The 26,941-nt window shown below is 44.5% G+C and overlaps 1 protein-coding gene across 1 annotated transcript in view; it reads left to right on the forward strand.

Annotated features, from left to right (window-relative positions):
• Positions 1-26,941, forward strand: part of NXN (nucleoredoxin) — a 101,568-nt gene that overhangs the window by 40,751 nt on the left and 33,876 nt on the right. The gene's annotated exons all lie outside the window — the stretch shown is intronic.

A 26,941-nucleotide genomic window follows, 5' to 3' on the forward strand; every position in this document is an offset into this window, starting at 1 on the left:
TATGACCTCCCTCCATCTTGTCTTTCTAATGTAGGTGCTCGGGGCACGGAGGGATTGGGCGGTAGGAATCCTGGGTTCTGTTCTTGGTTCTGCTTTATGACCTTAGGTAAGTCACCATACCCCTTTGTGTGTCTATTTACCCATCTCTAAAAAGGGGATTAATATCTTAGGATGTTCAGAGTTTTAATTTGTGAAAGGGCTTGTGTTCCTCAGAGGAAAGCTACCACAGGAGTGTGAAATATTCTTACTATGTTAGCAATGTATTGTGCTGTCTTCCTGTTGTTTATGCATTTGAAGAATGCTCCTCTCAGATAGTTACACACTGTGTCACATTTCATCAGTAGAAATGCACACACTGCTAAATGTACATCCCTTAGACAGAGGGAAAAGGTAGTCTGTAAGTCCCAAAGCAATGCTGGTTTACACTGTTTATCCCATACTTATTACAGATGGCATCAAATTCTTCCTGGAGTGAGAGGCAACTAACGCCATCTTCTTTATCAGATGAACTGTTGTGGTATGTGGATTTACCACTCAGTTCTAGGTGGTAGTTCTGGGGTTTCACTTCTCAGTGCTGGTGGCTTGTAATCTTGACTCCCATCCTATGATGCTGGCTGGACCCATTTGCTGGCTAGAGCAGGTTTTAACTGCATAGAGGCTAGAGCACTCGACTGGGACTCAGGAGATCTGGGCTCTGTTCTCTGTTCTTCCACTAGCCTGCAGGGTGACCTTGGGCAAGTCATGTCACTGTTTGGTGCCTCGGTTTCCCCAACTGTAAAATGGGGATAATGATACTGAGCCTCCTTTGTAATGCACCTTGAGATCTGCTAATGACCAATGCTATGTAAGAGGCAGGTGGTATTATTATCTCTGTTACTCTTGTGCTATCAAGAGAGCCCATTGGCCATTTCAGCATCCAAAAAGTCGTCTTGAAATATCTTGCCTAGACTCCTATCTGCCCTTGGTCTCTGACCCTACACACAACAAAATGGACCCTGTTTGAGGCACATCTGAAGAGAGGGAAAATCTTCACTCTCTAGAGAGATTTTGTTGGGCAGGTCATTCAGTGATACCAGGATGTTTCTGAATCTGGATCCACTTCAGTTTCAGATGAAGTGAGCTGTAGCTCACGAAAGCTCATGCTCAAATAAATTGGCTAGTCTCTAAGGTGCCACAAGTACTCCTTTTCTTTTTGCGAATACAGACTAACACGGCTGTTACTCTGAAACCTGAGTTCTGAAGCTGTGATTGCTTATGGAGGGGCTGGAGGGAGAGAAGTGAATAACATGGGCTTTTCCTACTTGCCAGTCTGTAGTCAATTTCCTTGTGTCATGTAAATTGCTCCCTGCCTGCCACACTTGTACATGCATGTCCTCATTTGCCTGCCTCTTTGGGTTGGTTTCCCAATCTACGCTCAGAGGCTGGTGAAAGATTCCTGGCAGACTTGTGCAATGCCCACTTAATGTTGTTAGTGCTGTTTTGTTAATGAGTGAGCCCTCTGAGTGTCTGAAGCGTCCTTGCTGAAGGCTGCTGGCACGCTGACAACACAGGCTGGAAAAGTTGCTGATTTCTCATGTGTTCACTCACCAAACACAAATGAATGGAACAGAAGTTCCTTTCGCATCTGATGGATATGCTAACCTTTGTTTCCATGATTTCTAAAGAATGGGGCTCCCTGGGGGTGTTTTGACTGCTGCGGCAACAACTGGGCTTTCATTTCCAACAACAGGAAACTCCCTAAAGCAATATTTGTTTTAAATACAGAAAAGTCCCTTGCTTCCAGGATAGCATAGGTTGGCTTTGTTGTTAAAGGCTTTTAAACACACACTGGCACAAACAAGCTTTGTGGTCAAACCAGACTACAGTGCACCACTCCCTGACGGTTGTGTGTCTGTGGATCAGAACCAGAAGTGTAGCTTCAGTGCTAAGAAGAACCTTATTAACAGGGTGTAAATTGAAAGGCCATTTCATCTCCCTCAGGGCTGGTTAGCAACAGGGACACATCATAGCTTACGTTGTTCCTTCTAGCCTTGTTATTTAATAGCGCGTGTTGGTTAGGTGGCTGCTGGTGGCCTAGGGTCCCAGTCTCCCGTAATCAGGCACTGACCTCACTGATCTACTGACACTTTTATTTTGCCATGTGGTAAATTGAGCTGTATTTATAGCACCTTGTCCTTCAAAATTCCTGGTGAATAATGTAGAGATTAGGGATCTGATCCAAAGCCCACTGAATCTGGTGGGAGTCTTTCTCTTGACTTCAGTAGACTTTGGATCAGGACTCAGTGGAACCGGTTTTTAGTCTTTTGATCTGGACTGATTGACAGTTTTTGTTGCATGCTGGGTTTTTCTCTTTGGGGCGTAGGTTCCTAGTGCTGTATCTATCTGTATCACAGTAGTGGAGCAAATGCTAGAACACAAAAGCAGAGCACAGAAGTGCTTTACAGAAAACTTGTATTACCGGAATTAAATGTAAAGTTTTCGTGGTGATCCTGGGCTCTAGCATTCTGAGACCCTGTGGTGCCCTCGTAAGCCCTGTGTGCCAGAGTCCCATGGAACCCTTCATAGCCGTGGGCTCAGCTGTTCTCATTCATAGTTTAAACAGCAACACTTTGCCCCACATTTGGCAGATTAAAGTTTATTGCTCTTATCCCAGAGGGATAAAGTCTGTATTATTCCCTATAAGAGAAGGCCAGGTGCTCCAGAGCCCCAGCTGTGATAGCAGCAAAAATGCAGGCCCATATTTTCTCTGGTCTGGAACATGAGTGGAACCAAATGTTCCCTTGTGCTGTCTGGTCTGAGATGTGGTACAGAGGGGTCAAAAGCTTTGGGACAAGAAACAGCTGATGAATATAACCATGCTCAGGAATGAAACAGCAGCAGTGTGTGTATGCGCACTAGGGGCATGGCTCTCTTTTAAGTTTTCCTGCCCTTTGATGTGCCTCAATGTGTGTAATGGACATCTGCCCTCTGAAAGGAAACTGATTTGTGGTATAAATTAAAAAAAAAAAAGGGGGGGGGGCAGCTTTGCTTAATTGTTTTCACACTGATACAGGGGCTCTTCTGTAAGAGCAAAAAGCACCTGCATCAAGAGTAGTCTAAGCTGTTCCACTCTAGTGTGGAGACTGGGGTCTCTGGTTCTGCTGCCAACAACCAGCATCAGTTCTCCTGTGGATTCGATCAGGGACTTCTTCCCCTTTCATTGTCCAGACACTTTCAGGACTTTTTTAAAAAATCTGTTTAATTTTTAAAAATAGCCCTAACTGGGGAAGAGAGGACTCGCTGCATGAATCCTGCTGGCAGAGTGCCAGAAACAAAGTGTTAATTCATATCCAGAGCACTTTATCAAATACACTAAAAAATACATTAGTAGTGATGATCCATTAACTCTTGTCAACTAATGGGGAGAAGGAGGGTTTATTGCTTATATTGCTAGCGGATTTAAACTCCCCAAACTATACCCTGCCCACAAGTATAAAGCATCTTTAGTGGAACAGTAGAGTGGATACAGTGTGTTACTAGAATAATGCATTGCAGATGCAGATTATCTTCCAGTTCAGAGTTACTCCATCAAGTGACACTGGGTCCAGACTAGGAATGTGACAAATTCATGTTCTAGGGAATTTTAAGTTGGTGAATCCAAGCTGGTTTTTCTCCTCTCTCCATCAGTTGCTGGGTGCAGATCTGGAGAGCCAGAGACGTCACTGTCTTGTATTAACCAGCATTTGCTTGAGTTAAGATTGTTTCCAATAGATGTATGTAGATCAATTAAATCATGCTGTTGTGTTATCCTCTACGTTAATGTACATGTGCCTGTTTTGTGTACTAAAGAGAGGGCTTCTGTTACTAGGACTGTCATTCTGTCACTGGTATCTTTCAATCAGCCAAGGTGGGATGGGATGTGTGATGAAGGCACCCAAAAAATACTCGGTCACAAACCTTAACATATTCTGGGATTTCTTATTTACTTTAAACCACTCATTCTGCAGCCTCAGATTTGCTGTTTCTGATGAAAATAATTTTCAAGGGTAAGAGCAACTTTTTCAAACTTGTGAGGAATATAGGTAACGTTGGGACTAAAAGCAGTGATCTACCTGGAAATGAGGTATTCTTCAGAGGTATGCTGACAATTTAGCCACTGTTAAATTCACACTCTCAATTTAAAGAGTAGAAAAAACAAGTTGGCACTTTACCTGTACATGTTCCTATGTCTTGGTATCGGGGATGGTTGGAAATGTAATAAACAGCCACCTTTCCCTTCCCTTCCCTTCCCTTCCTCTCCCCACACATACACAAATAACTTTTCAGACATCCTATGCTCTGTTGCTTCTGTGCCCAACACAGACTTTAAACAGCCGCCCCTATTAGAGAAGCCTTACCATGAAGAGTGTGATAATTACGTCTTAACCTACAATTAACTGACAGTGATCTCATTGTTTATGTCTCTCTCATGAAATTACCCCATGTGGGGAGCGTCAGAGATGAGGCCACACTATATTTCGGGTTACGTTGAACCTGGGGACAGCAAGGGCCTTTTCCCAGAGCTCTGGCATTTTGTCTGGAGCTCTGTGGCAGCATCTAATCTACACACTTACTGAAGATAATTGCAGCCACTTTATCAGCTCGGGATTGTATCTTCCTGGCAAGCAGATAATTGCTCTCCAGCAAACAGTTCTTATCTGTCTGGCTCCCATTACTGTAGTGTCTGATCTTTAATGGAAGGATCCCCATTTTACAGGTGGGAAACTGAGGCACAGAGACCCTAAGTGACTTCTGCAAGGTCACACCGGAAGTCTGGTGGGAGCAGGGAACTGAACCCAGGTCTCTTAAATCCCAGACTGGTACTCTAACCACTGGACCATCCCACCTTCATGTTGACTAGGTCATTTGGCTTTAATCACTAAGAGCACAACCGCGGGATGCTGCTTTGGATGCTATGGGCTGCGTTTGGCTCTTGGCATGCACTTTAGGTGCTCTGGAATGAAAGCTGCTGACTCTTCATTTATCAATAAAAGTCACTGTGCAGGAGAACACTGGGGTCTTGTCCCCCCTATAAGAGCAGGTTCTTGTGGCTGAGCTGGTGCAGCTGCATCAGGATATTGGTCTGAATCTCCGCTGTAGGAACAGGCAGTGGTCTCCGCTGTAGGAACAGGCAGTGGTCTCCGCTGTAGGAACAGGCAGTGTTCAGCCAGTCCCGCCACCAGATGGGGAGATTCCGCAGCCTGGTTTTAGCCCTATTTGGCCCCTGGCCATCAGATGAGAGATAAAGCGGAATCCTACAATACAAGGTGAAGGCGGGGTGCAAGCTTTCTTCATATCAATAGGATTCAATGAGAAAGGGTAAGCTCTGGTGCTTGTGCCTTTAAAGAGAAAGACTTAAACCAGGGGAGAATGTAACCAAGAGAGAGACTTAGAAAGCACATAGGTCAAATTCTTTCTTTAAAATTTGCATGTGTGTGGTAAAAGGTCATCTTAACTGCAAAATCTCTCCTTCAGCTCCTAGCCTGTTGGTTGCTGATTGCAAGAGCCTGTTGCTAAGTGTTCCTGGAAACGGAATAAAGATGAAGCAAGATAATTGAAAAATGACCGGGAGAGAGAGAGAGAAGCTCAGAGTTAATAGTCTAACTGCAGAGCTGCCAAATGAAATGAAGATGTTGGAATTTGAATCTTGATGCGTTTAATTAGTTCTGACTGAGGGGTAGAGAAGGGGGTAGAGAAGGGGGTGACCATGCCCTGAGCTTTCAGAACAGATCCTTGGAAAAAACTGCTTTGGTTTCAAGCAGATTAGTCAGTTTCAATTCCTGCAGATATTCTTGTTCCCAGATCTTTGCGTCCTAACAAAGGGCTTGTCTACACTCAAAACACAGCAGCTGCAGTGCTTCAGTGCAGACACGACCTACGCTAATGGGAGTCATTCTTCCATCCGTGTAGGTACTCCAGCTCACTGGGGGATGGTAGCTAGGTTGACCTAGCACTGTCTACATGGGGGGTTAGGTTGGTTTAACAGTGTTGCTCAGAGGTGTGGATAATTTTCACACTTTTGAACAACGTAGTTATACCAACCTAATTTCCCAGTGTAGACTAGACCTTAATTTCATGTACTTTATACCAAAAGAGAAAGAAGCAATACTTGTATTCTTTACACTCTCTCTGTGTGTGGTGATTGTGTTAAAAGATCTCATTCCTCAGCTTTGTGTTTTGGTTACGGGATGTTAAGGGATTTTGTGTAAGCAATTAGAAACCACATACAAACCCAAAGCCCTAAACTTCAGGCGACCTCCGAGGAATCTTTTCTGCCAACCTTTGCTCAGACTTCCTCCGTCAGTTTGGGAAGCAGCACACCTTTGGGGTTGGAAAGTGCAGATATGTGCTATCTACCAGACTCCTGTCTACAGGGATGTTTGGCATAAGTGAGATCTTCAGATCATGTCTTTAGCTCTCATCATAATTAGTGAGGAAGGACACTAGTTTGCATTTCATAGTGTTTTGGTCCCCTTGAGGAAACTCAATGCTGGGGGAGGTACAGAGCAACCAAAGGGTCCAGTGAGAGTGGAGGGCTCTCGGGGCTTCACAGAATTGGGTCAATAGGAAGCTTTTGACGCTCCGTTCTGAACAAGAGAGTGACATTAACCCTGTTATTCAGAAGTTTGTCTTCCAAATCCTTCTGAAACAGAAAGAGATTGCTTTGTCACCACTGTATCAAGTCAGGTATGAGCTCAGAGGGTTGAATGTGGACTTCTAGCTCCCCTTACTTGTCTCTGTGCATGTATCTCAAACAGTTGATAAGAGCAGAGACTAAAGATTCTGTATCTATATACAGAATAAGTGATTTCACAAGCTCTAGGGGATTTTCCCCTTGTAGTGTGGACATGTTTCCATTCCCTGATACTCTGAAAGCATCCAGTACCTGCAGTCTTTGTCACCACAACGCGGAACTAGCATTCTCCTGGTATGTTGCAAAATCAAGTAAAACTCTGAAAAACCTCTTGCTCTGTTTTCCAGTGTTTTCAATACTGGTGTCCCCCCTTACTATTCTTGCATTTCCCTGTTTAAGATTCTAAAACCACATTATTGTACTCTGTGGATCAGTTGCCTGGGTACAGTTTTAATAACTATGTTTTAGAGTGATGTTCATCATCCCAAAACGCTTTACAAACTGTTCACACAGCAACAATTGAAATGTGGCCACCTCCAAGGAGGGCAGCAGCCAGTGCCCAGCAGTGTGAGGAGATGTTTTGGACAAGAACATATGACCAAGTGTTAATCTCGTACAAAACCTTCTGGATCCCCACAGAACAGACAAGGCCTCTCTTCAAACTGACATCCCAACAGAAAGTTGCACGGGGCTCTCCTTCAGAAGGATGGAGTTGACTAGTGAGATTTGAACCGATGGTTCCAGGGAATTTCCATCCTGGTGCTGCAGCCTGTGAGCCACCCCTTCCAGCTGGCTATGAGCCTAAGAAGAAGTAATGAATGCAGAGTACATCTTATCTGACATTTTGAATGGCCCTATGGGATTTGTGTTGTCATCAGTTATTGCAATGAGTGTCTCATTCAGTACAAATAGCTGCCGCTGTCTCTGCTCTGCTCTAAGGTTCCACGTAAACTACAGGGCCACAGTGAGTCTCTGCTCACTTGGAATCATACATGTTGCAGGATCAGTTCTTGCTTTTCCTGTTGTCAGGTTAAATGACTCCACCCTGAATGACAGACTCCTACAGATGGACTCGCCCCTCCAGGAGATATATTGTTACTTCCAAGAGTGAAGTCAGGATATCGCTGAAGGTTCTGACCTTGGTGCTGATTCATAGCTGTCCAGTTTTTTCTTTTTAATTGGTTTTGAGCTTGTAAAACATGCTGCTTAGGTTTAAAATAGAGAAGATAAAATTGCTCCCTCGTGTACTGCTGCTTCTCCTGTTTATAGCTGCTGTCTGGAGTTGTGGGCCTTGGGCAGCTTGGGCTTTGCAGGAAAAGATTTCCTCAGCTTGCTTTGCATCTGGCCTTCCATGTATTTTCAGAAGTTGAGCCTTGTTTGAGCAGAGGCTTTGTTTGAGCTGCACCAAGGTCTCTGCAGTGGCTCCCCTTTCGTCTGGCACCCACCAAATGCTTTTCTCATTCATTTAGTGGACCCAGGTTCACGTTGTGTGTATCTGTCATAAACCCCTTCACCCCATGGACCTTGTCTCTGGTCCCCATGTCTGCTCATGTAGCACTGGCTTCCTCTCTCTCCCATCAGCAAGAGCCTTTTTCTCTGTAACTCCATCTTGTTCAGTCTCCTGCTGTCTGTCTGCCTCATCAATTCTCCATCTCCTTCCAGAGCTCAGCTGAAAACAGCTCTGCTCTGTTGCCCTATACCGCTCCCTTTCTAGGTAATTGTAGTTACCGGTAATTCTGTAAAGAGTTTTAGGGGAGCGTTTTATGAGACATGCTGTCTACAAAATAAATGATGAATCTAGTCCCTTGTGTACATGCATTCGTTGTTCAGGTGTAAACATTAAATCTAGACTGTATTTGACATTAATCTGGACTGGTTTCTTAACATATGGGTTTGATTAATCGCTAGTGCTAGACGTATGGTGATATTTTCGTATTTAGACATCACTGACTTGTCTTTTGTCAGCTTTGAGTCTCTGGGCTGCAGCCTCTTTGCAAAAGGGATTGAGTTTTACTTTTGGACACAGGATGAAAAAGAAAAGGGAAGTAGTTTTGCGTGCGGCTTTCTGAAACAATCAGTGTATGTATAGATTGTAAGGCAAAAGGAACCATAAATAAATATTTTATTTGGTAATCAAGGCCAGTGGTTCTCAAGCAGTGGTACGTGTAACTCTGGGGCTATGTGGAAGTCTTCCAGGGGGCACATCAACTCATCTAGATATTTGCCTAGTTTTACAACAGGCTACAGAAAAAGCACTAGTGAAGTCAGTACAAACTAAAATGTATTCACACAGACAGTGTCATGTTTATACTACTCTGTGTACTATACACTGAAATGTACGTTTATTTATATATTTATATTCCAATTGATTTAGTTTATAATTATATGGTAAAATGAGGAAGTAAGCAATTTTTCAGTGCTGTGACACTTGTGTATTTTTCATGTCTGATTTTGTAAGCAAGTAGTTTTTAAGCAAGGTGAAACTTGGGGGTACACAAGACAAATCAGGTTCCTGAAAGGGGTACAGTAGTCTGGAAAGGTTGAGAGCCACTGATCTAGGCTGACCTCCTACATAAAACAGGGCATAGGACTTCCCTGAACTAATTCTTGTTTTAAGTAAAGCCCAGCTTTTGGAAAAACATACAAACCTTTTATTTAAAATTTGCCAGAGATGGTGAATCTATCATGGTCTTAGGCAAGCAGTTCCAATGGTTAATTCCCTCACTCGTAAGAATTTTGCAGCTTGTTGGGCCTTATTCAAATCATTAGACTCTAAGGTGCAGATTTCTCCCATTATTTTCCATGGCCCACAATTGCTGCCCTGCTGATTCCTCTGAGAAGTGGGGAAGGAGGCGGTGATATGGGAAAGGAAAGCATTTTCCAGGCAATCTTGGCCCATGAAGTCATCCATCATGCTTTCTGGTTAGCGGTTAGCCTGACAAGGATTCCTCTGCATGGGAACTTGCAGCAGCACTGACCACTGCCGTCACTGGGGTTCAGTTGTGGTTGCAACGTCCATTAACGGCAAGAGAATTTGAGGCCCAGAGTCAGCTCTGCAAAGGGCATCCTTTACAGCTCCACCTGAAGCCATTTCAGTGGTGAGATGTTTATGGAAACGATTTTAATGGCTCAGAGAGAGAATTCCCCAGCCCATGCGCACTCTGCGTATTTGAACAGATGAGCAGCCGCGGCCCTGTGTGTTACTGTAAACATCTTCAGGAGCACAGAAGGGATCGGCCGGGATGGTAGTGCTACCAGTTGGGGGTCCAGAGTTCACCAGAGAGTGCCTAAGAACAGATGGTTAATTCTCCGTATGCTTTGGCCGGGGTGTGTTAAGGAATAAGTCACTTGTATCATTTAACCCCTTGGAACATTGAAAATGACATATTTTCTGTCCCTCCTTGCTGTTATAGGGTTGCTCCAGTGTGCTTGGGCTGTGGGAGGAAGGATGGGGTTCAGACAGCTGGGTTCTTCTATTCCTAGCTCTGTCACTGACTCACCATGTGGCGTTTGGAGGCAGTGTGTCACTAGTCTGTTCCTCACTTGGCTAACCTGGAAAATGGGAACAACAGCTGACTCTCAAAGGGGCTGTGAGGTTCAATTATTTCATATCTGTACAAGGATTATTGTAGGATAGCTTAGGAGCGTTGGGGCTCCATGTGTCCATGCCTGTTTGATACCAGCGTGTTGCTCAGGAGCGCTGGTCTTGCGTGTTCGGGCTGTTTTTAATTTTTGATAGTTCTCCAACATTTTCTGACTGTGCATTTTAGCATCCCCTTCACATTGTGCAGTTGTAGACCGCATTTGCACACAAGGCAGGCTACTGTCATGGAGGTTTGGTCATGTGGAATAACTTCCATGCTGGTTGTCTGAATGTCCTGGAAAGATCCCTCTACCGCTGCTGCTGCTGGGAAGCTCCAGGGAAAGTGGCTCAGTAACATCCACAAAGTCCTAGCCAGCCTTGGATTCATCAAAGGACTAACAAGCATGGTATTGCTTTCTCGGTGAGAGGTTTTCTGATCTGATTGTTTAAAGTACTCTTTCTGGATTGGCTGCTAAAAACAAAAACAAACCCACAGTAGTACCTCATTGTGTGCATTGAAAACAAGCCCAGCTTCCCTGTGGATTTTGGAGGCCTTTGAGTTTGGTGGGAGCCCTGTTGAAAGCTCATGCTTAAAACATTTTTGTTTGTTTCTTAATGACTTGGGATTGTGAGGCCTGGACCCAGAGATCGCTATCTGTGCTTGATGCTGGCTGCCTGCAAGCCAGTGCAGCGGCAAAAGCAAACTTTGCAGATAGGAAACCCATGCTGCAATGGAAGGTCATTTTGGCAGCTGGCCTATTAAGAATGACAGATGAGACTTGAGACCTTGGGAGACTCTTACTATATATTTGGCATCCCAAATCCCCACCCCACCACTACCCTTTCCTATGAACATATGGAAAAATATCCTTTCCCCATAGAGAGATGGATAAATTATTATTTTTTCTTATTACATTTGCTGTTTATATAGCTGTTTCTTACTCCGAACTAGTCATTTAGGGGCATAACTTATAGGGCCCACGTTTGATGCCCTTTCCCATCTGTCTTGTATTTCTTTCCCCTGTATCCTCTCCTCCCACCATCTAAACTCGCTCCATTCTTGCTGCTTTTTATTTCCCTGTGCTGTGTGGCTTTGTGCTTTCCCAGCTCCTGGTAGGGAAACAATAGTGAGGTTACAGTCATGTTCAAATGCGAAATATATCCCACAGCCCTATATCATTAACGGGTGAATGTTAATCCTTTTTGTTCATATGGATCAGAGCATTTCACAAGGGTGCTGGTGGAAAGCGGCCTATCTGACAGTCCTGGAGACTGAAGTTCCTCTTTATCCCCAGAACAGGTGCTGTTGGGGCAACCACAGTGCAAGCTTCCCTGGCAATGTGTCTCTCTCCTGCAGCTGTCCCCTCTCTAGAGGTGGGAGAGAGAATTCAGTTCTTGTTCTGCTTCAATCTTTGACCTGTGCCAAGACTGCCAACAAAGATACCAGTCAATGGCAATTGTAGTGATACAGCCAGCTTTCCACTGTGAACCACCAAACAGCCATTGGAGGAGAACGTGAGGTGGCCACCACTGCCCTGAACAAAATTTGAACCAGTGACTGGGATGTAAAAGGCTCCATGTTCCACTACCCATGACCTGCACCATCTGCTCTTACATTGTTCACAGAATCTGCAATATTATTTATTATCTTTGTCCCCAGCAGTGCCCATAATGTGCTAGGCTCTGCACAAACAAAGGAGGGGCCGTTCCCAAAGAGCTAAACAACCCTCCCCCCCCCCATTTTAATTCAGTGGGAGGAATTGGCCGTCATTTACTTTACTGACAGCTGTTGTTGCCTAACTCAGCTAGCACAGGCTTTTGGAAACATCTGCTATTTGCCCGCTTACTACCACTCAGGACTCTGTGCAGGTGTGTGGGCCATGGTTGGTGCCTTCTTTCCACTCGCTTCTTTCCCCTTTCCAGGGAGAAGGGTTTTGTGTGTCTCATTGTAACTTTGACTCCTTTTCCACGGCAGCATTCTAGAGCTGCAGGTCTGCCGAGCTGGGCATGCAGAAAAGCAGCGTGTAACCTCCCTGGGGGGTGGGAACGAGTGATGAACTGAGAGGAGAGTAGGCAGTTGTGAGCAGCTAATGGCCCCGCCATGAAACATGTACAAGACCGACACCTGAGCCTGTAATTTATACTCAAATACCACGTTTCTTCTGCTGACCTTCAGTTTGCATCTTGTGAGGAGAGTCTCATCATCTTGACTAGTTTATTGCTGTTGGGTTAGCAAAGGCTGCTTAAATGCTCACGCAGAGTTTCGTGGAATTGCAAACTTCAGGCACCATCTAAGTTTGAGGTTTTTACCCAACTTGCTTTTCTGGTGGTGGTTTATTTGTTTAGGAAAATTGTATTTTAGGGGCCAAATGAAGCCCGGAGGACTGAAATATCGTGGTGTCTTTTGGCTGGGCTTGGGTGGACATAAGGAAATCTGACTTGACTCATTTATTCTGCCCCTCCCATGGACTGCCCTGTCTCTAGTTATGCCCATGCCAATGTGAAATTGTGGTAGTGACAACATCACAGAAAACATGAGATAATAGTTCAGGCTAGTGACTCACAATCTCTGATACTTTCTCCATCTTAATTGTTTTAAATCTATGTTTTTGAAGATTGTGGTCAGGTGGGTAGAGCAGGGTGACTTAGGGACCGCCTAGCTTCTGTCTCCAGCTTTGCCACTGACTTGCTGTGTGACTGTCACTGCATCCATGTATCTCAGTTTACCCATCTCTGAAGAAGGAATGCTTAATTAGTTCACAGCAGGGTTGTGATGCTTAAGCAATGGAGTGTAAAACACCATGAGATCTTTGGATAAAAGGCACAATATAAATGCAAAACGTTATTATTAAGCTTGATTGCGACGGAAAAATGCCCTTCCTAGAAATGTATGGTCTGAAGTGAAGTGTGTATTCTAGCATGTGGATATCTGATTTATTTATCTAGTGTTAAAAGTTCTTCCTTCTTTCTATTCTCCAGTCTCTGACTCTCACCCATTATTTGGAGAGCTTTGCTTAACTCATGTGGATTAGCCAGTGCAGCTGAGCTCTGTGGTGCCTTTTTGTCTCCACAATGTATGGACGCTCTCTGAGGGCAACCAAATTAATAGGCCCATTATAGGTTTCCCCCATAAACTTTTCACTGACCAAACTCTCATCCATACACTTAGAAGATTAGTAAGATGTGAAGTTGCTGAATAATCTTACACTGTATATATAACTTCTTGCTTTCCTCATGTACCATGGGGAATCAGTAAATCTGTTGTTTCTGGAACATGCAGACATTCTAGGTTTCATGGGCCATACAGCAAGCAGAAATTACTAGGAACTGGTAGGAAACCAGTGCAGCCTGCTGGTATTTGCAGCATGAACAAAACCATGTTTTTTTCCTAAGTAGAGTCTGACCTGAAGTCTTTGATCAAATATATTTGTGTAAACATGGAACTTTTCTTTTCAATCCATGCCCAAGGCAAAGCCGAGTGACTCTTTGCTCCCCATCTGTCTGTGTTTGAAGCACAGGTCTGTATTTGCTGATATTGTTTTGTATTATAGTAGGGTCTACGCAGACCCCAATTGAGATCATGTCCCGCAGTGACTGCACAAATGCTTAGTGAAACAGCCCCTGCCCTGAAGAACTTATCTAAATAGACAAGAGAGACAAAGGATGGAAGAAAGGAAGGATTATCCTCATTTTACAGATCAGGACCTGAGATGGAGTGTGATTTGCCTAGAGTCTCTCTGGAAGTCTCTGGCAGATCCAGGGATTGAACCCAGTTGCCTGAGTCCTAGCCCAGTGTCTTGACCCTAGGGAAAGGTTGACCCCTCGCTATCGAATGGCTGTTGGGTGCGGCCTGCGTAAAATGGTCTCCATAGGTCAGAGTTGGCGGGGCAGCGTGGGGGAAGCTTGCATTGGTGCTGCCTGCACTGTACTTGCTCTGGGTACAGCCTAGACCATCAGCCTGTCAATCCAGCACCTTTCACCAGCCCTGAATTCTCTTTACAAGTCGAAAACATAAAACAAACCAGGCCCCCTTTTGCTCTCCATTTCTAGCCCTGAGGCTTTCACACTCCGTAGGTCATGTGAACCACTCTTCAGTCACTACAAGCTCTGCTCAACAAATTGGATGTTTTCATGTCAGCTATGGGCTGTAGGAAATCCAGTCTGTCAGCCTGTGCAATTTGTATCCTGCAAAAAGGAGGCAGCTCATGCTCACGCTCTGGAATGTCTGCCGGAGCCTGGTGGCCATGTGCTGCTCTGCCCTCAGATAAAGTGCTCTGGTTGGTTTGGTTGTTAGTGCAGGAAATTGTAAAGCATGGTAATTGGGGTTGCTTAATTGGCAATGTATATGGCTTGTATGCTGCCTGTGGAGGGGGAGCAGGGTAACAGAAGGTCAGGATGGAACCACACGGTGGTTGAGGATGGAGTGTTAACGGGATTAGGTATGCTGGAAGGGAGAAAGAGATTTCAATCTGGCTCTAGCTAGGATGAACCTAGTCTACACTGGGATTACAGCCACCCGTGTAGCTGCATTGATAAATACTCCTAGTATAGACAGGGTTTACACGAGGGCAGTATGATTTGCACCAGGCAGCGTTCCAAATTGGAATGGGGTGCACCAGTGTAACTCACATCTATCCTAGGGATGTGCCTCAGTGCAGCTGTGCTAGTGTTTGAAATCACAGCGTGGACAAGGCCTGAGTCAGTGAGTTGAATGATTTTTGGCAATGGGATGATTTAAAGAGAGACATTTAGGTGGAACATCAAAGGAAATGACTTGACAGTGAGATTGTGGTGGAAGGATGGAAGATGACTCAGATTGTGGTGGTCAAAGGCTTGTCACTTGAGGACATTTAGAACTAGACTGGACAAACCTCTAAAAAAGGTATAGGGAACAACCCTGCACTATTAGTGCCGAGGGGATCAACTAGAAAAGCCTACACTAATTGTTCTCTTCCACCTTTGGTCTTTAAATCGTTGTTTTGTTTGTCAGTTACAAAATGAACAATATTCTGGGTGCAAACTTGCACGCAGACACATGAGTCTTCTGTGACTCCCTGTATGCTCGCCATCCAGCAGCTTTGCAAAAATGATGACTTCGTCAGTTGACTTGTGGATCACATTTGCAGGGATGCTGATGGGTCAAAGAAGCAGAATCAGAGGTAGGACAAAGGAGACAATACAAATAGAAGTGGGGGCTTTTTTATTTATTTTGTTTAGCATTTTTTAGCTGACAAAGCCACATTGGTGGAACAAAGTCTGACACTGGAACATGGCACTGGAAAGGAAGCTCCCAGCAGGAGCTGCTGAGGCACGCATTATTTGATTGTAATTCCTGTGTGGAATAAGAGACTGTTCACAGTGTTGATTTCAGCTCGCCCATGTCTTCTCAAGGGTTGTGGAGGGTGAGGGAGAGACACCCACCATGCCACACAGATGGTACCCGTAGCTGCTCAGTTCTCCATACACAACAGCAACAGGAACACCTTGATCATCATCAATGGACTCCTCCTCGGATGTATTTCTAGTGGGGTCCTGCAGGGATCGGTTCTCAGCCCTTTTCTATTTAACATTTTTATCAATGACCTGGAAGAAAACATGAAATCATCACTGGTCAAGTTCGCATATGACACAGAAATTAGGGGAGTGGCTGATAATGAAGAGGACAAGTCACTGATACAGAGCGATTTGGATCGCTTGCTAAGTGTAAGTAACCAGCATGCGTTTTTAATATGGCTAAATGTAAAAGTATGACTGTAGGCCATGCTTACAGGATGGGGGACTCTATCCTGGAGAGCAGGGAGTCTGGAAAGGATTTGGGGGTTGTAGTGGAAAATCAGCTGAACATGAGCTCCCCGTGCAATGCAATGGTCACAGGACTAATGCGATCCTTGGATGCATAAAAGAGAATCTTGAGCGGGAATAGAGAGGTTATTTTATCTCTGTATTTGTCACTGGTGTAACCATTGCTGGAATACTGTGTCCAGTTCTGGTGTCCACAATTCAGGGAGGAAGTTGATAAATTGGAGAGGGTTCATAGATGAGCCACAAAAGTGAGAAAAGGATTTGATAACATGCCTTATAGAGAGAGACTAAAGGAGCTCAATATATTTATTTTAACAAAGAGAAGATTAAGGGATGACTTGATCACAGTCTGTAAGTACCTGCATAGGGAACAAATATTTAATAATGGGCTTTTTAGTCTAGGAGAGGAAGGTCTAAAACAGTCCAATGGTTGGAAGTTGAAGCTAGACGAATTTAGAATGCAAATAAGACACAGTTTTTAGCAGTGAAGATAATTAATCATTGGAACAATTTACCAAGATCTATGGTGGATCCACCATATCTGGCAAGTTTAAAATCAAGATTGGATGTTTTTCTAAAAGATCTGCTCTAGGATTATTTTGGGGAGGTTCTGTGGCCTGTGCTATACAGGAGGTCAGACTACATGATCACCCTGTTCCCTTCTGGCCTTAGAATCTATGAATCATTTACATTGATCTTGTATATTGCACTTTACAGGTCCAAATGCCTCCTCCTCTGTTTATTAATGCTCTAGGAGGAAATCTCTGTCTCTTGTACTTTGTTTTTTTTGCAATTAGTTTTCATTGTTTTTCAGAGAGAAATAACTAGCAACAGAGTAAAAACTAATGTATCCAAACCCATGTATTCAGCACTCTGTCTTTCCTAAAGTCAGTCCTCCAGCAGGCATAATTTGCTTTGAAAAGTCCCCCTTTCTACCTAGATAAATGTCATGCCCCCCATTCTATTTGGATTAAGGAGGTTCAGCTACACAAGGAGATAGTGGGGAGCTGTGAAGGAAGTGCGAGAAGTCCTTCCCTTCTGAGCTAAGCTTGAATTGGAAGGACAGGCGTTAACTGGATTTGAATTGACAGGGTGAGGGCATGTCCCGTTGGCCTGCAGTGCCCCACCTGCTGCGTGCAACATCGGGGTAGCCCCCGTGCACTTGTAAATCCATTAGGACACAATGTATAAGCTGCGAGTTAGCATTAGGAGTGAGTGAGGACGTGGGGAGGGCATTCATCTTGCAGCATTGACGGAGAATGAAGTGTCATGAACAGTTAAGGATGTCTCAGCATCCTGGAACCAATCCACAGGACAGAGTCGGAGTCAGCCTGTGTTCTCCAGCAGCCTGAGCCATAGTCTTTTTTCCAGCAGAGCAATACCTGTATGTTTCTCAAACAGACCTCTCGGTATTACAGCTGATGGCCCTGTAATGAGAGAGCAACAGGAGTTGAGCTCATGTCTGTCTGTCTGTCTGTCTTTTACGGGAGAGAAAAATGACGATCCCCGTCCAAATAGCATATGTAGGAGAGAGGAAGAAGAGAGAACTGGATTTGTTGTTCGTGTCCTAGTGAAGAATAACTTGTATTGCATTGCTGGCAAGAAGTCCCACCCCAGCAATTCTCAACCTGTAGTTTATGACTTAGGAATCCCCTCCCCAGTAGTTTTCTGTTGTGTGAGGGGGAAGGTGGATTACAAGTTTCTCCCATTCCCTGTTTCTGGTCTCGTGCTGAAACAGGTTTGCCCATTATAATGCTCTTGCTTTACTTCTCGAACTCACTCATGTTGACAGTAAGCCTACGCTCGTCAGTTTCACTTGCGGATTCTTGGTAATCACTCATTGCTGCTGTGTTTGGGTTGTAGATGTTGCAGGGAGCAGTTTAAATCCAAACAGAAATTTTTCCATGTTAGGTTTTGTAAACCACGACTCCCCCGCTGATTTGGGGGATTAAACTAACAGGCAATGTGCCTTTAAACAATTCTAAGATGTATCAGTATAATTGTGCTTGTAGGGGGGAAACGTTTTATTTTAATTTTTAATTTACAGTATCACTTCTGTGTAAGAGGAGTTTAGAGGAATTTTTAACTGCCCCACCCACAATCTCGAAGTATCAAATTAATTTATCTGCTCACTAGAAACTACTACCAATACACTGACCTCCCCAAAGGAAAAACCTAAACCCAGCTTCCCTGAAGTATGTCCAGTTGTCAGGGTGGTGGAAAACAGGATCTTCTAAGGGGCCTTCAGAGGAAATTAACAAGACTCTGGAGGCACTGCCTCCAAAGGAGAATTTGAAGGAAATGTTGCATTGCTTTTCGTTTAATGGAAAGCAGCAGCTCTCCATATTGGGAACACATTCTCATTATTGTTGACAGATCTGCCCTTGAGTTTTTAAATTAACTTTGTCTGCTTGAATTTCCCAGGGTTAGGGCAGAAGCCTGGGTTGCAGTATATATGATGATATTACTTGGGCAAATGCCTCTCAGAGCATTCATCTGACCTGAATGAAGACAGGCAAAAGTCTTTATCCTAATACGGTTTGAGGAGGGGAATCTAGCACAGCTTCATTCAGCTAACAGGGCAGCGAAGACACCCTTGTTACGGACACCAGTTGCCATCGTGGGCTGCCACTAACCAAGTTCCTGTGGGAACAAATCTCATGCTTGGAGTTCTGCATGCACGAAAAGCAGTTTCATGTTCTCTTTATCAGTGGTAACCATCCCTGCCCAGAGTTTGCTCTAGTGACTTAATGCATCCCATGCAGATACCAGGGCTGAGACGTCAGTTAGCATGACCAAAAATAGCACTCTGCAGCTGTTAGTGGAGGGGAACGTTCCCATTCCTACTAGCATGCCACTGGGGAAATGAGAGTCCTCTTTCTCCTTAAAAAGAAAAGGAGTACTTGTGGCACCTTAACAGGTTTCAGAGGAACAGCCGTGTTAGTCTGTATTCGCAAAAAGAAAAGGAGTACTTGTGGCACCTTAGAGACTAACCAATTTATTTGAGCATGAGCTTTCGTGAGCTACAGCTCACTTCATCAGATGTTTACCGTGGAAACTGCAGCAGACTTTATATACACACAGAAATCATGAAACAATAAACATCTGATGAAGTGAGCTGTAGCTCACGAAAGCTCATGCTCAAATAAATTGGTTAGTCTCTAAGGTGCCACAAGTACTCCTTTTCTTTTTGTGGCACCTTAGAGACTAACCAATTTATTTGAGCATAAGCTTTCGTGAGCTACAGCTCACTTCATCAGATGTTTACCGTGGAAACTGCAGCAGACTTTATATACACACAGAAATCATGAAACAATACCTCCTCCCACCCCACTGTCCTGCTGGTAATAGCTTATCTAAAGTGATCAACAGGTGGGCCATTTCCAGCACAAATCCAGGTTTTCTCACCCTCCACCCCCCCACACAAATTCACTCTCCTGCTGGTGCTAGCCCATCCAAAGTGACAACTCTTTACATAATCAAGTCGGGCTATTTCCTGCATAGATCAAGGTTTTCTCACATCCCCCCCACCCCCATACACACACAAACTCACTCTCCTGCTGGTAATAGCTCATCTAAACTGACCATTCTCCAGGTTTAAATCCAAGTTAAACCAGAACATCTGGGGGGGGGGGGTAGGAAAAAACAAGAGGAAACAGGCTACCTTGCATAATGACTTAGCCACTCCCAGTCTCTATTTAAGCCTAAATTAATAGTATCCAATTTGCAAATGAATTCCAATTCAGCAGTTTCTCGCTGGAGTCTGGATTTGAAGTTTTTTTGTTTTAAGATAGCGACCTTCATGTCTGTGATTGCGTGACCAGAGAGATTGAAGTGTTCTCCGACTGGTTTATGAATGTTATAATTCTTGACATCTGATTTGTGTCCATTTATTCTTTTACGTAGAGACTGTCCAGTTTGACCAATGTACATGGCAGAGGGGCATTGCTGGCACACGATGGCATAGATCACATTGGTGGATGTGCAGGTGAACGAGCCTCTGATAGTGTGGCTGATGTTATTAGGCCCTGTGATGGTGTCCCCTGAATAGATATGTGGGCACAATTGGCAACGGGCTTTGTTGCAAGGATAAGTTCCTGGGTTAGTGGTTCTGTTGTGTGGTATGTGGTTGTTGGTGAGTATTTGCTTCAGGTTGCGGGGCTGTCTGTAGGCAAGGACTGGCCTGTCTCCCAAGACTTGTGAGAGTGTTGGGTCATCCTTTAGGATAGGTTGTAGATCCTTAATAATGCGTTGGAGGGGTTTTAGTTGGGGGCTGAAGGTGACGGCTAGTGGCGTTCTGTTATTTTCTTTGTTAGGCCTGTCCTGTAGTAGGTAACTTCTGGGAACTCTTCTGGCTCTATCAATCTGTTTCTTTACTTCTGCAGGTGGGTATTGTAGTTGTAAGAAAGCTTGACAGAGATCTTGTAGGTGTTTGTCTCTGTCTGAGGGGTTGGAGCAAATGCGGTTGTATCGCAGAGCTTGGCTGTAGACGATGGATCGTGTGGTGTGGTCAGGGTGAAAGCTGGAGGCATGCAGGTAGGAATAGCGGTCAGTAGGTTTACGGTATAGGGTGGTGTTTATGTGGCCATTGTTTATTAGCACTGTAGTGTCCAGGAAGTGGATCTCTTGTGTGGACTGGACCAGGCTGAGGTTGGTGGTGGGATGGAAATTGTTGAAATCATGGTGGAATTCCTCAAGGGCTTCTTTTCCATGGGTCCAGATGATGAAGATGTCATCAATATAGCGCAAGTAGAGTAGGGGCTTTAGGGGACGAGAGCTGAGGAAGCGTTGTTCTAAATCAGCCATAAAAATGTTGGCATACTGTGGGGCCATGCGGGTACCCATAGCAGTGCCGCTGATCTGAAGGTATACATTGTCCCCAAATGTGAAATAGTTATGGGTAAGGACAAAGTCACAAAGTTCAGCCACCAGGTTAGCCGTGACATTATCGGGGATAGTGTTCTTGACGGCTTGTAGTCCATCTTTGTGTGGAATGTTGGTGTAGAGGGCTTCTACATCCATAGTAGCCAGGATGGTGTTATCAGGAAGATCACCGATGGATTGAAGTTTCCTCAGGAAGTCAGTGGTGTCTCGAAGGTAGCTGGGAGTGCTGGTAGCGTAGGGAGCCAATCCAGTTGGTTTTATTCAGTCTGTAGCCTGGTAGGTTTATAACCTGTCCCCCAGCCATTATGTGTTTTAGATCAGAGAAGTTTCCTGCTACATGGGTGTTTAGTTTAACACCTGTGATCTGATTTTTGTGTCCAGCTCCAGAGTTCTCCCATGTACTTCATGCTGGTCCATTTTCAGATCGCCATGATGGAGTAAACAAACGAACAAATGATTAGTGACTGCAGTAGCATAGCAACCAATAGCAATACTTTGCCCTCCCATAATGCCTCTAGTCTGAGGCTCTCCAGCCACCTTATCAACAATAAAAGCAGCAGAGAGTCCTGTGGCACCTTATAGACTAACAGATGTATTGGAGCATAAGCTAGTCTATAAGGTGCCACAGGACTCTCTGCTGCTTTTACAGATCCAGACTAACACGGCTACTCCTCTGATACTTACCAACAATAGTTAATGAAGCATCACATCACTCTGCAATGTTCATTCTGTTTGACAGAAGGGGGACTGAGGCACTGAAACGTTAAGTGATTTGTATGTAAACTCAGGATTTGAACTCTGGTCCCGATTTCCGAGCTCCTGCCAATTAAATCCATTGATGACTTTGTGTTATGGATCAGATTACATAACTGGTAACTTGGTTTTCCAGCAGAACTGTTCTATTAAGTTCCTGTACAAGGTACTAGGCTAAGCTCCCTCTAAGCTATCAAGGGCCACGCAGGCGGGGAGAGGCACCTCTCCCCCGGCCCAGTCCCAGAGCTGCCGCAGCCGGGGAAAGGTGTCTCTCCCCCGGCCCCGGGCTGCTGCAGCTAGAGGGGGCTGCGTGGAATTTCTCTCTCCCCGCCACAGCCGCAGGGAAGCCTGTACCCCTCACCCTGGCCCCACCCCAGAGTCCTCACTCCCGGCCCCCCCACACCCCAACCCTCTGCCTCAGCCCTGAGCCACCTTCTACACCCCAAACCCCTCATTCCTAGCCCTACCCCAGAGCCCTCACCCCCAACCAGAGCCCTCACCCCCCTGCACCCAACCCTCCTGCCCCAGCCCTGAGTCCCCTCCCACACTCCGAACCCCTCAGTCCTACCCCTGCCACACATCACCTCCATATTAGTGCACATAACAAAATTCATTCCACACATGAATGAAAAAATTAGAGGGAACATTGGTACCAGGTATATTTCTGTATAAACCAGTCACTCTGTGTCAGTGGTGTCTTGAGAAGAGAATGCTTTTGCAGCTCCTATTCCAACTGGCTTTCTGTGTGGAGTAGACTGTTTAACTTACCAGGAGAACAGTGTGAATCGGGAGTGAGGAGCAGTCTGTAAGCATCAACTGGTTTCAGGCTGAAGAGTGTAGATTAATTCCACATCTGTGTTAGGTTTGGCTTGATCCTTCAGATTTGCAACAGCTGTTGGGAAGCAAAGAATCCCCTCTTTAAATGTATGATCAAATTCTCCGAGCAAGAAGCATGTTATTTCAGTGTCATTCTCCTCAAGACAGGAAAAGCTGCATTTAAAAGTTGCTGAGGCAGCATTCTCCTACAGCATCCTCTGATCTTCCTGTGGTTTCCGATTAGCTCACATTTGGCTTTCCATTCACCATGCCTAACACAATAGATGGTCCTTTCAGGGGCGATTGTTCACCTATTTGTACTGTGACTGCCTTTTCTTTCTCTTTCATTAGCCTTCCTGTATGGATCACAAATCCCAAATTGCTCAGAATAAATGTAGCCAACTTCCTGTGCCAGCAGGGCAGAGGAGACCCTTTGCCAGTAATTGGAGTCTGCTTGTGCCATGTTGACAGCCTTGTAGAGACGGTCAGTTAATGGCTAGGACTTCGCCAAGCTCTGCGCTTTCACTTTGCACAGGCTCGTGCAAACGTTGGCTTCAGGTCTAGATCTTCCCTTCAGTTTCAGGCCATCCATATAATTGCTTGGATCTAAGGAGGCCAGAGGGAATTTCCATAACGTGAAACACGTTGCAGCCATTCTCGCCTTTAATACAGCTGTGTGGCCTGCTGATGCTACAGGATCCCAGCACTCCATGTTCTGTCTTCAGCCAAGCAGCATCAAGTCAGAGCATGACATGCTGGAGGCCAGTCATTTCTGTCGGCTTCATTTTTGTATGAAAGGTATTGTCCAAAGACTACACAAATTAAAATTCCAGATATTTCACTATGAGGTTAATTAACCATTGGAGCAATTTACCAAGGGATGTGGTGCTTTCTCCTATCCCTGACATCTTTAAATCAAGATTGGAAGTATTTCTTAAACCTCTAGCTCAGCCATAAGATAGGAGCTTGATGCAGGAATCACTGGGTAAAATACTCTGGCCCGTTGTTATGCAGGAAATCAGACTAGGTGATCACAGTGGGCCCTTCTGGACTTGCATCTCTCAATCTACATTACTGTTCTATATCAAATGCTGATCAGTCCTTGGTTTTTCTGTAGTGCCCGTCCACCTCTGTAATATCTCAGTACTGATGGAATCTCTTTTCTGTCTGTATTTCCAGATGTTTCACTATGATTTTAACAATGAAAGTTTCCAACCACCAGAAGGCTGTTTATAAGTTTGGGTAGTTGTAAGGTTAAAAGCTGATGCAATCTGGCACTTACTGAACCCACTATTCCCTTTCAACTCTTAACAAAACACAGAATCTTCTTCTTTGTACAAAGGGGGGGAAAATCTATCCTGTTCTTCGAGTGGAGAGGAGAGAATCTGAGGGAATTTGAATTACAGAAATAAGCAGTAAATGAAAAAACCCAGTTTCCCATCAAGGTTATGTACTTTCGGGTCAGACCTGCCGTAAAATGAGCCATTTGACTTTCTCTTAGAAGTGTCTGATCTGCTTTGGAAAGCGGAGCGTGATTGAAAGAGCCCATTGCCATGGGAATGGTGGTAAATCTTGGCAATCATCCTTCAGTGCATGCGTTTTTCATTTCCAATCAGCTTTCCCAATGCACAGGAGAATCATCAAATCAAACTGCTCAGACTTTGAACAGTGCATTCATGTACTTTCTGATATAGACATTCACATTAATATAGTTAGTGCTTGGAGACCACTAATTTGCTATTCAAGCCTTTCATAACTGGGTTTATATGACAGCACATTCCGGTGTTCTTAAATGCAATTGTCTTGTTTGTTCATCCGTGTCTCATGCTGCATTTAAATTATAGCCCAACTAACTGGACTTATCTAGCTGTTTGTCAAGGGATTTATTTATTATTATCACCACAGAGCTCTTCACCAATCTGAGCTGGTTATACTTCACAGACCGCTGAATTGAGGTAGGTAAGCAGAGCTGTGCAAAATGTTCTCAGCTTGCACTGAACAGGGTGTGAAATTTACCAGGTTTCAGCTTCTTTCACAGCTGGGTCTAAGCACAACCCAGCTTTGATGAGGTTCGCAGATGTTTGGAGTGGACCAGGGACTGATGTATGATTTTGAGTTGAAGCTATGGGACTGTCACAGCGCTGTGTGGATTCAACATGAAAGTCAGCCATTGTGACTGATTTTTCTTATTTTGCTTGAGATTTGTGCATAACTGAGCTGGATCCAGTGGGTCTGTGCTTAATGCCCGGCACGACCATAACAATGACCTGAGTTTGAGTCCCAAGCTCAGTCCCTCCTTCCCCCTGTGGCCTTGTAGCATGTGCAGTCCCAGAACCTCGGGTTGCTCTGCAGTGATACCTTTGGTTATTTATACAGCACCCACAGATGTGCAGGACATATAAACTCTATAGATTATAAATGGCTGAGTTAGGAGACCGTTGGTTGGGCATAATGTAGAGACCACTACCAGCAACCCCCTGAAAGGAAAGCTGCTGCAGCAGCATTCTACAGGGCCTTGAGGGGAGTCTGTTGAATATGGCAAAGACATGACAAAATAGAGCAGCTGTTTATAGAGAGCTCTCCAGTTACTTTCTGTAATCTCTTTATTATTTGCAACAACCTTTTAGATAGCTGCTTGAAAAACGTGATCCTTGTAAAGATCCCTTTAAACTTCACAAACTTGGATTTACTTTGTGTTTTGAACCAAACTCAATTTAACATGGCTGACTTGCATTTAGCGAAGTCTTTGCAGCTTTTGTGGCCAAATCCATTTAGCTTGTGCATCAGCATCATCGATGACGTCAGCTTAGCCCTGGGAATGTGTGTGTTAGTAAATGGTGCTAGCAGGGGCACATGAGTCTGTTTTCTGTAGGTCCTAATAAATGGAGATTTAAAAAAAAAAATTATGATTCTGTATATGCATCTTTTTTAGATATTTGTGACCTAGAGGACTTTGATCATCAAATAACAAGTTTCAGGTAGGATAAATTTTGATAGCCTTGTCAAGTTTCTCAAAACACAGTAAGATTTTTGCACAGAAACAAGTTCCAGAAGAGCGATAGAGATACTGGCATTAAAACTTAAATGTCTCCTATGATTAGCACCCTTAGCTAGAGTGTCGGTAAGCATATAAAAAGCTAGATCACCCAGTTCACTCTGGCTCGAGGTTGCATCCTTTTCCTACACCCTTCATCTGTCTTGTCCACTAGATTGTAAACTCTTCAGGGCTGGGATTGTCTTTTAGCACAATACAGAGTCTTCACCGTCTCCATCATACAATGCTTTACATGATGGGGGCCAAATTTCAACTGAGACTTGAGTATTACTCTGATATAAATAAAATAATAAGATGGATCAGAATATAGAAGCATGTGCTTTAAGGTTTATTCTGGATCCATTATTTTGCATTGCAAAATAACTCAGCATAAAGTATCAGAAGTAGTGTAATTGTGAGTTTTATTAACATTGAGGCTCCATTCTGCTGTTCTTCCATTGCGGTTTTTTGTTCTCCACTGGCCCAAATGAATGTCATAAATATCTATGGCGCCAGGGAGAGTTTGCAGCACATTATTTGATGATGTGGGAAACTAATGATTCATTTCCTTCCCTCCCCTCTCCTCTGTCCTCTCTGGTTCTGTGTTGTGATCTGATTGCATTTAAGAGGTTGATAATACATCACTGGGCTGCTTAGGTTGAAGTGCCTTGGAAAAATGTAAGTGAACTGCTCAGATTGGAATGTTTTAGGTACTCGAAGCTCTGAGATCAGCTCCTCTGACCACAGCCTTTCCTGGCTTTTAGTTACAGTTGAAGATGCATTGGAGTGGTTACAGAAGGCTTCCCGTGTACACCTGCAGGTTATGCCTTGCCAGCAGCTATTTTCCTCTTTCTATAGTTCCTTCTAGTGCTGGTGGTTTTTTACAATTCACATTTCAGATGCAGAATAAATTCTATGTGCAGAAATATGATGCCAGACGAGAAGTGTGTGACCAGGTGTGTTTCAGTTATTGGCATTGGATGAAGTTGTGTGGGGAGTTCTAGGCTGCGAATCAAGATGGCCAAAATGCAGCAGGGCCTAGGCAGAATCATCTCTCCAAGTTTCTGTATATCAGCCATGTTTTCAGTGTGAACATGTCTTGGGCATGGACTGGAGATTAGTGTAATGAATGGTGAGTTGGGAGGGAAGGAAGCAGCTGAAACAGGATTGCCTCATAGGGTGGTGGCATATCACAGTTACAGTGCCTTCCAGCCAGAGATCTCAAAGTACTCCACACGGGGGGAAACAGAGGCACTGGGAGATTAACTCCTGTGTCAAGGGTCACATAGCAAGTGCGTGGCAGAGCTGGGAGTAGAATGCAGACTTAGCTCCGGTCGACACGATGTCATTTTCTTTTGAGGTCACCAGGCTAGCAGTAGCTGGGCTCCTGTGTGAGACCTTTGGATGCTCTGCTACA

This window comes from Lepidochelys kempii, chromosome 17 (assembly GCF_965140285.1).
Source record: "Lepidochelys kempii isolate rLepKem1 chromosome 17, rLepKem1.hap1, whole genome shotgun sequence".
NCBI lineage: Eukaryota > Metazoa > Chordata > Testudines > Cheloniidae > Lepidochelys > Lepidochelys kempii.